Source organism: Montipora foliosa, chromosome 5 (genome assembly GCF_036669935.1).
Source record: "Montipora foliosa isolate CH-2021 chromosome 5, ASM3666993v2, whole genome shotgun sequence".
NCBI classification, from domain to species: Eukaryota; Metazoa; Cnidaria; class Anthozoa; order Scleractinia; family Acroporidae; genus Montipora; species Montipora foliosa.
This window is the reverse complement of record NC_090873.1, coordinates 45,637,425-45,647,424: the sequence shown is the minus strand read 5'-3', so window position 1 is coordinate 45,647,424 and position 10,000 is coordinate 45,637,425. Positions and strand designations below refer to the sequence as shown.

At 40.1% G+C, this 10,000-nt stretch overlaps 1 protein-coding gene and 1 long non-coding RNA gene across 3 annotated transcripts in view; one reads left to right on the top strand and one right to left on the bottom strand.

Annotated features, from left to right (window-relative positions):
• LOC138004402 (uncharacterized) overlaps positions 1-7,882 on the top strand; it is a 13,315-nt gene extending 5,433 nt beyond the window's left edge. Inside the window, exons 3-4 of the long non-coding RNA XR_011123783.1 lie at positions 6,342-6,374; positions 7,219-7,882. This is a non-coding gene — a long non-coding RNA (uncharacterized lncRNA). The remainder of the gene's footprint in view (positions 1-6,341; positions 6,375-7,218) is intronic.
• A 173-nt stretch (positions 7,883-8,055) lies between these two features.
• LOC138004399 (histamine H2 receptor-like) overlaps positions 8,056-10,000 on the bottom strand; it is a 14,828-nt gene continuing 12,883 nt past the window's right edge. For both annotated transcript variants that reach the window (XM_068850900.1, XM_068850899.1), the window contains exon 3: positions 8,056-10,000. This exon is cut by the window's right edge and continues 1,159 nt beyond it. The gene's annotated coding sequence lies outside the window, so the exon portion shown is untranslated.

The window sequence follows — 10,000 nt, the reverse complement described above, 5'->3', positions numbered from 1 at the left end:
AGCACAGTGGTTAGGGTAGGGTCGTACCTCTTGTTGAACACTATATTTCAATGGCTCTATAGTGTCGTACCTCGTATTGTTTTCTGTGATAACTCCATTGTTATCTTCGTTCGTTCTATTGTTCTTTTGGCCAAACCTGAAGCCCGCTCAATGAGATACGACACGGTCCAGTGGTTAGGGCGCTTGCCTTGAGATCCGGAGATCCTGGGTTCTGACCATTCGTTGAATTTGTTCCAGGTAGTGCCTGGCTCAATTTCTTGGCTGCACTTGTAAATAGTCGACTAGTTTGCCTCCGGCCAGATGAGATTCTTAAAGTTGTTCTGTTCAATGCTCGGAGATATTATGCACCGAACAACTCGAAACTTCAACATCCCTCCCCCCACACCCGGGCAAACCCCGGGCATTTGAACTTTTGAAGATTGGATCGTTCAAATTCCCGCCCCCTCGGGCCAAAATGGTGTTCCAATGCCCTACCCTATCGTCGGATTAGTCTGTCAAATCGAAGTAGTCGTCGGCTCCTGTCGTCTTTGATAAAGACCTTTTGAAGACCTTTTTTGTAAGCCAATCGCTCCCAAACACGTGTTTTATAGCTGTTAACGACTGCGGCGCCCGAAAAAAAATCATTTGAAAAATCATTTGAAACCTGACACTTTCGATTCAATTTTCCCCACCCCACGCAGGCAAAGGGCAAATTTCCCACCCCCCGGGCACAGAAGATAGTCAAATGCCCGGGGCTTACCCCGGGGAGGGGGGATGTTAAAGTCTCGATTTGATCGGCGCATTAGCTACTATAGCTACTCTAAAAATCCGAGGGTAAATAATGATACTTACTTACCTACTTACGTACTTACTTACTTACTTACTTACTTACTTACTTACTTACTTACTTACTTACTTAATATTTAAAGTAACCCGTTTTCTAACACATAACTTTATAGTTTTATATGAAGTTACCTGAAAATATTTCCTTTCTTTAACTGACTACTTAACTCAGACTCCTGTGAAAGCACTAGTGCAAATTTCGCGCACTCGGTTCGGTGGGATATTTGTACGACATCCAACTCAGAGAGCAGAGAGTTTTACCTCTTCATGTTGACGTACGTAATGGTTACAGTGGAAGCACGAGCCATACGTTTAACCCTTTCCAATCCAAGTGCTTGCTACTTTGGCGATAAACGGTCTGCTACAGTTGGCTTAGCCGTATAAGAAGTCCTCACTGAATAAACTGCGGTTTTCGGAGAATAGGGGCTCAGGTTTGGGAATCACGTGACAAATGTCAAGTGATTCAGGCCATCTTCGTCTTCAGAGGCCCCCAGACTAGCATCATTAAGCTGGAATGTGGGTAAAGCCAAACCTTTGAAAAAAAAACAGAGGTGAGAGACGGTTTCATGCAGACTGGGACGCCTAAAATGCTTTGCTGTAGACATGGCGGTTCAAGAGTGAAGTTGTCTCTCTGGCCTTTCTGTGGACGAATTCCAGGACCTACAAATACAATTTGGGCAAGTTTTGAAACTTCAGTCGACGCTCTATTTTGCTGGTAGGACTGGGTGGCCCGACACTTATGAAAAAAACTATGAAATGAGAATCGGGGGTCTTGCCTTGACATGGAATGGCAGAATGACCCAGAATTCTTTTTCAGTTGGGCATGAACGAGGCAACTTGAGAAGCACGAGACTGGCCCTCATCAAATGGCTAAAGCTCGGCCGGGGGAAAAAGTAGTGAGAAGAAGAAGATTTCTAGCCAGAAGGAGTAGCCCTGGCGTGTGATGTTAACGTAGACTTTTGATTTCTGAACAAGTTTTATAATAAAAAATTCGCGACCAAGTAGTGCTTTTTTTCGCAATAAGCGCATTCACAATTTCTTTATATTACTGCATTTAAGTCTGGATTTTTAAAATAATTTAACTGCTTACGTGAAAAATACGTTTTCTCTTACCTCCGGTCTTCTTAAATACTTTTGTTCTTGGGCCATCGTAGTTTGATCAAAAATAAGACACAAAGAGCAGTGATAAACATATTGAACTTGTTCATTTTGATTATGACTTGATTCTACTCTTGTGTTAACCTTAAGATGGTTTTTCAGAGCACTCGATGTATAAAATCTTTCTTTCCTTACAAGGACCGTATTAATCGTTCACAACAATCCAGAGTTATTTACAGAGAAAATTGTTGGGATTGTATTGGTTTTTACATCGGTAAAACTAAACGGCGGCTTCACGATAGAAAAACCGAACATTTTAAGGCCCTAGCTAAAAATCAAGTGGGATCATTTCGATATTTTAGCGAAGGGCAAAACAGACTATCATTGTAAAATAAAAGAGACCGTCTTTATTCAAGAACTTGAGCCAGCTTTCAACGTCAACGTCGGAAGTAAAAAGCTGGTGCTTTATTAATCTTTTCTGTTTTTATTATTATTATTATTATTATTATTATTATTATTATTATTATTATTATATATTTTACTGTTAAGTTTTTGCTTAATCTAGGTTCCAGTCCCCTCATCCGCTTTGTTATATATAAATAGCTGTTTTAAATTTCAACGGTTACTTTTGAAAATGTATGTAGAGCACATACGAAACGTCAAGTCATAATCAAAATGAACAAGTCCGGTCTTCTTATTATGATTTTCGAGGAAATTACATTCCATCCCTCAATAAACCAAGAACAACCAGTTATGGTCTTAGTTCTTTTTTCTTACGTATCAGCTAAGTTGCGGAATGCGCTACCTGATCTTATCCGTACCTATGAGTTTACTGGTTTTAAAAGAAAATCCAGGGCCGCATTTTGTATAGCGGCTTTTCTCTTTACTTCATATATCTTTAAATATTATGTATTTTGTATGTATCTGTATATGCTATGTATTTTAGCTGTAAATGTAATGTCTCGAAGATAGTAGCTCTTGTAGTTATTCTGAAATTCGAGATGAAATAAAGCTCATGCCTGTATGTATGTTACCTTTAGCAGGGCGCGTGCGCACACTTTGTAATCTACCACTCCAGTGCTTACCATATGAGAGATAAAATGAGTTTTGCCTTAAATATATAAGCCATCTAATTCTTATGCTATGTATTCGACGGTCTAAATGTGATAAATCATAAGTTAACGGGTATCAAACATGAAAATCAGTTTGTTGAATCTTCTCAGTTCATGCAGACTGGGACGCCTAAAATCCTCTGTTGTAAACATGGCGGTTCACAAGTGAAGTTGTCTCTCTGGCCTTTCTGTGGACGAATTCCAGGACCTACTGACACAATCTGGGCAAGTTTTGAAAGCTAAAACCTTCAATCGATGCGTTATTTTGCTGGTAGGACTGGGTGGCCCGACACTTATGAAAAAAAACTATGAAATGAGAATCGGGAGTCTTCCCTTGTCATGGAATGGCAGAATTACCCAGAATTCTTTTTGTGCATGAGCGAGGCAACTTAAGAAGCACGAGACTGGCCCTCATCGAATGGCTGAAGCGCGGCCAGAGGAAATGATTTCTAGCCAGATACTCAGGAGTAGGCCTGGTGTGTGCTGTTAACTTAGATTAATTCTCGTGTCAAAGATGTAATTATCGTGTCAAAGAAACGGTATAATAATGTAAATAAGAGAATAACGATATTCATATTTGCAGATTACCTGTCCTCTTACTAAGAAAGTCAAACTCGACATCTCTATGCAATAAGCGCATTCAAAATTTCCTCGTATTTCTTGATAAAAGTATGTGGTTTCTTTTTTTTGTTTTTTTTTTTTTTGCTTTTTGTTTTGAAAAAAGGGTTTTCTGATTATATTAAAAATATGTTTTCTCTCCCGTCCCCTTCTTATGCCATGATCTTCGCGGAAATTACATTCTGTTCCTCAATAAACCTGGAACAACCAGTTATGGTCTTAGTTCTCTTTTTTCTTACGTATCAGCTAAGTTGCGGAATGCGCTACCTGATTTTATCCGTACCTATGAGTTTACTGGTTTTAAAAGAGAATCCAGGGCCGCATTTTGTACAGCGGCTTTTCTTTTTAATGAATATATCTTTAAATATTATGTATTTAGTAGGTATCTGTATATGCTATCTATTTTAGTTGTAAATGTAATGTCTCGAAGATATTTGCTCCTGTAGTTATTCGGAAAAAGCTTGACTGTATGTATGTTACCTTTAGCAGGGCGCATGCGCACACTTTGTAATCTTCGACTCCAGTGCTTACCATATGACAGATAAAATGACTTTTCTCTTGAATAATAAGGCATCTAATTCTTACGCTATATTGACAAGGGCGGTTTGGAGCTGTGAGTAGGCGTGCGATTTGTCACATATATGGTTTAGGGGCCGACCTATCTCTCCCTTAATGCCGTACCGGGAGGCAAGGTCGGTAGCAGAAAGCAGCGAAGGGCCAACTGCGTCAAAAGCGATCGCACGGGCCGAAATCCCGGGATGACTCGTTTGGCACGACGCTCCAGCGCCGGTGTCTGGAGGTACTGCGTTTTTCTCTCTTGTTCAAACATTCTGTCAGCGCATGCGCAAATGTTCTGGCTCTTCGATACCTAGCCTACCAAAAAAAATGAACATGCTGGTTTTTTTTTTCTTTTTCTTTTTTTGTACCAGCGATTGACATTTCAGTTGATTTTATAGGCATAAACGTAACGTAAGAACCCTGCGTGTCTGGTCTTGTCTCAGACAGAGGCGAGAGATGGTCAGTTCAAAAAGTCTTTTGAATCTGCCATGGAATGATTATCTCGAGGTAGTGTGTTCCAGTGCTTTGCTGCAGCATAGCGTATCTGGTTGTGTTCACCTTAGGTATAGAGAGATTAAAATTTCCCCGAAGGCTGTACGCTGTGTACGCTGTTCTCTTCTCAGTTATAAAATTATTGAAGCTTGATGGGGCTTTTACAAGGTAGAATGTTCTTTAACCTGCTTAGAGCGCTTATTTGGCTCCCCACCTTGCAACATATGTCCGCAATATGTAAATCAAATTTCAGTTTTTCTTCTAAAGTTATGCCCACGGTAGTTTTATCTCCTTGGATACTGGAATTTGTTTACCCAAACAATCGATGCTGATGTTATGCTGATTTGCATTTCCTAACACCATGGCGTTATATTTTGTCGGGTTAGGGATCATTCCGTTTTGTTTGAACCACGAGCTTGCATGAAACAGATCTTGATTGAGCAAGTTTTCTACTACGCGGGGACATTCGTTTGAAGCATATAAGTTGGTGTCGTCTGCAAAGCTTAATACAGTGTAACCTGCTCTCGTTTATAGCATAGGCCAAATCATTCACAAAAATGTTAAAAAGAAGCGGTCCCAAATTGACCCCTGAGGTAAACCACTACGAAAGACCTTCCACGAAGAAAAACTGTTTCCCAGTTTGACGTAATATATCAAACACGAGAAGGAGTGTTTCATCCGATATCCAAACACCGAGAAGCGAGTTGAAAAACGAGGCCGAAGGCCGAGTTTTTTAACCGATTTCGAGGTGGTTGGATATCTGATGAAACACTCTTTCGAGTGTTTGATATTGCTTCTCAAAGGAATGAGTATTTTAAGAGATATTTGGGATCAAAGTTGGCGAAATTTTATGCTACTTAAGACCACGTATCCAAACTTCCTTCACGGTAGTGATTTCTTTTGTTTTTGGCTTATGAATTATTAATGAGTTTGAGAATCGTTGGTAGCGGTGTGAGAGGTAGCTCTGAAGGAGTGACCATGATATTCCACCCAGTCCGTAAAATCTAAGCTTTTCCAATATAAGATCGTGAGCGATTTAGTCGAATGCCTTGCTAAGGTCTAATGCCGCAGCACCTATGACATGCTTTTGATCAAGTTTGTCTTTCCACTCTTCGATACATTATTAATTAAACTGTAAATGATTTTAACTTTTTTTTAATGTGTAAATAATTTCCTCAATTAGTTTTTTTTAAGATAAGTACTATTGACATGCAGATGTCCTCCATACTTTCAAAGACACATATGCATGGCAAACGCGATATCAAAAACAGGCCCACCGCGAGCCAAGATAAAAATTCAAATGGTCTTACCTCAGAGAGAAAAATCAGTGAAAACCCCTACCCACGAGCCCTCTGTTCTGGCCTGCCCTCCCCCGCGAAGAGAGCCGCGAGGCGAAATCCTGGGGGTGAGCAGTGCGCGAAAGGGAGGATTATGTGTGGATCGACGTCATTTTGTTCTCGCCGTTTTCGTTCAAGTCAAGTATGACGTATTGAGCGAAAGAGGGACTACTCGTAGTCTAGTTTTCATGGAGGAGGAATGCATAATGAGCCCAAACAGCAGACATTACATGAACTTGTTACTCCTGCAGTATATCACAAACATAAGAAGTATAACATGATTCATTTCTTTTGTCACTGACAGTTACGTGAAAAGCCAAAAGTAAAAGAACAAGGGGTAAGTATTTTATACTTAGCACATAGTCTTCATACTGATATGTGGAGCAAATGTTATTGTTTGTTTTAACAACATTAAAATTTCTTTTTCTTGTTGGGTCCTGTTCACAGTCTAGGTTGCACACTAAGGTTTCGTCCCCAGATTAGGCCATTTCCGAGTTCATGTCTGCCTCCTGTTCAAAGCGAGTCTAAGTGCGAAGTTTTTATGATGGTAATTAGTTCTACTTTACATATGAATAAAAACTAATTTTCATAAGAAAAACTTTCCTCTTAGACTCGCTTTGAACAGGAGGCAGACATGAACTCGGAAATGGGCTATTGGAAGCTCTATTGTAATGGTACCTCATCACAGAGCTTCTCATTAGTAAGCAATTTTGTAATGCTCCATACACTGGCCACGTCAGTGCGTTTTATTGAATGCTGATATCCTCAGTGTATTCCTTGTAAAGATTTTTTTGAACACGTTTATACAAAACGTGTTCTAAACTATTATTGACTTTTCCTTCACATGGTCAAGTCTGCATTCGAGCCAAGTGGCCGATCAGGCAGGAGCTTATCCTGGTTGCTGTAGCATGAAGTGAATAGGAATATTTCTACTTCCCCCTGGATGAGATGCTAGTCCATCGCAGCAGGAATTCCCCCAGCCCTTTACCCATTAATACACCTGGGTGGAGAGAGACACTATGAGATTAAAGTGTCTTGCCTAAGGAGACAACACAATGTCCCTAGCCAGGGCTTGAACCCGGATCGCTCGATCCAAAGAGGAGCGCACTAACCATGAGGCCACCGCGCCTCCCTCGGATGCACGGCTTTAATTCGCTGACTTAAATTGTCTTTATTGACAGGTGCTGTTTACCTTTGCTGATTCACCGTCTTGCTATTTTATTTTGACAACGTTTCCAAGGAAACCGCTATTGGGGTAACACAAACTTTGCACGAGGCCGGATTAACACACAATACAACGCTAGTGCTGGAAGAACTATAAAATGATATTTTATAATCAACTGGGTGTCTACAAAGATACAAAGACGAGAATTAACTCTTTGATATAGCCCAAAAAACAAATTCTTCTTAAGTTTTGCCGTAAGTTTCTGTTCATATAAGTTATGAGAATGTGGTAGTCCATCAAGAGAGTAGGTTACTACCTTCAGACACCGGTTGTAATCCCTTGACTTACGTACAGTATTGAACTAGAGGTCCATGAGGGGAAATAATGTTTTTGTGGCCAATTTACAGGCTTAAAGGCACGCGCAAAAAACGTGAGTAGGCCGTTACAACAGCAAAGTTAGGGAAATTTCTCACACATCTTAAGTAGGAATTAAAGAACTTAATTTCAGTACATTTTATCTAGAAGATTCCTCTTTAAGAGAACTGAAAGGCAAGCCTGCATGCTGTGATTGACTCGTAGTGTTGTTTACTGATTGTTGTATCCATGCAATAACCTACATATCAGCTGTGGGAGGGAAATAAGTGTTGTGACGTGTTGAGTCACTCACTCGGAAAACTGAGTCCGAGTTTTGGTATAGTCTCCTTCGCAGCCGTTTTTTGGATGTCACGCAACGCTCCCCCCAAAGAGCGTTCCAAGAGTGAAAGAGTGTTCTTTGGGGGAAGCGTTGCGTGACATCCAAAAAACGGCTGCGAAGGAGACTAGTTTTGGTAGAGATCTTTGCACGATAATTTGATTAGATCTGCTCAGGAGGTACTATTTTACTGTAAGGGAAAAACGTGTTTTAGCTAACAACTGAAAAAAGAGAATATTCTCCCTCCGGAAATACGAGAAATGATATAAAAAGACCCGCTCAAAACAAAAGTTTGTTAGAAATGAACTATTTCGACGTTTAATCCCAACGTCTTTATCAGTCGTGGTATTTATTAGTCACGTGACCACTAGACGATGTCCAGGCTATTCAAACTCTCCGCGTACATCCTAAAGTTGCGTGTATCATTGCAGGTAATAAATCAGCAAAAAGGCAATGTGTGGTAGTATTGACAATTTCACACCATGAAACAGGAAAACAGTTTGTTACAGCAGTGTATTTTTATTTATCTTATAATATACGGCATTAAACATAATCAAAGATGTAATTTAGTACTTCGTATGCTTCTAAACATCTAACACGTTTTCATAATGTACATAAAAACAAGTATCATAACATAATTCAACCAAGGGCACTTTACCCTTCGGAAGGAAGGGAAAAGGAAGGAAGGAAGGAAGGGAAAAGGATCTCGAGGCGGTGAGTAGATTCTGCCATTCGTCCCAGTAAAGTGATCTATGCGTAAAATGCAGTTTGCCAGCTTTAGGAAAAGTTCTTTGTTTTTCTTTTTTCTCCTTTCCAGTCCTTCCCATCTTCGAAGGGAAGAGCACCCTGGGAAAGAATTTGAAGTTGTTCTATTTCCGAACTTCAGAGTGGAAAAACGTAATAAGCGAGCGCGAGTTTTGACTGTGTGCCAGGCCCAAAGTTTGAAAAAGTGGTGGGAATTTCGTCGATCGTGTAAACAAAAAAAGACTACGAGCTTTGTGTGCTTTCCCAATATTCCCGGTAAGCAGCAACATTTTAACGTCACTAATGAAAAGCTGGTGTATTGTTTTTCGTAGGGAATCAACTTTTTTGGGACAAAATTAACCTAAAGACGGTTTCAGAACCCTTTATTTTACCGCGATATACAAGAAATTTCGTTCCAAAGACACATATCCACAAACACTCTTTACATATTGCATCCATATAAGCAACCCACTGAATATATAAGCAAGAGAGCCTCTCACCAGGCAGGGGGAGACCTGTTTTCTTAACAGTGAAATGCTGCTGCACAGTACGTGTTTCCACTCTGAATTTCCTAACCCGGAAACTCCCAGCTCGTGACAGGCCTCCTCATTTTGTAAACGTCTTATTCAATTCCTGCTCAATAAAGGACTTCTCAAATTAACAACGTTGTCGATTACGAGATGCTCTGTCATCAAGCGGTCTTATTGATTTATTCAGTCAAATCATGGAAAAACGCTTTGCTCCGATATTAACCGTTAAAATTGTTGAATGCAGGAAATAGTGGGCATAATCGCCCTCAAAATAGTATAGCATGACAAGGGCCTTGGCCAGAAAAACGTTATGACCAAGGCAATGGTACTTCTTTGTTTGTTTGTTTATTTATTTGCTAGCACTGTTTGACTTTCCCCCTTCCTTTTTAGCTGAAACTCAGCTAAAAACAAGAAACAAAAAAGAGGGCCCGTTATTTTTCGGGAGCCTGAACTGACTACCTTTTCGTCTAGCTTCGGTGCACCAACGATACTTCAAATCAACAACAGGTGTAAATGATACACGTTAAGTACCAACTCTCTGAAGAAACCACCTGACAGCCTACAGACATCTGGCCGAGCGTCTAATCGCACAGAGATTCATGAAAAGTAACTAACTAGAAACTTTGTTCACGAGTTTTGACAATTTTGGAAATTACCCCAACAGCATTATTTTGTAATGGTTTCTCTCTCTCGGTACCCCCCTTCCCAGCTTATACGCTTATGAACAAAGCCAAGTAAAAAATGCCATGACGCTTCATAATGTATTATGACTGAGGCAAGCGCCTCTGATGACTAAAAACACTAATAACAGCTATACAGTAAATTAATTAAGA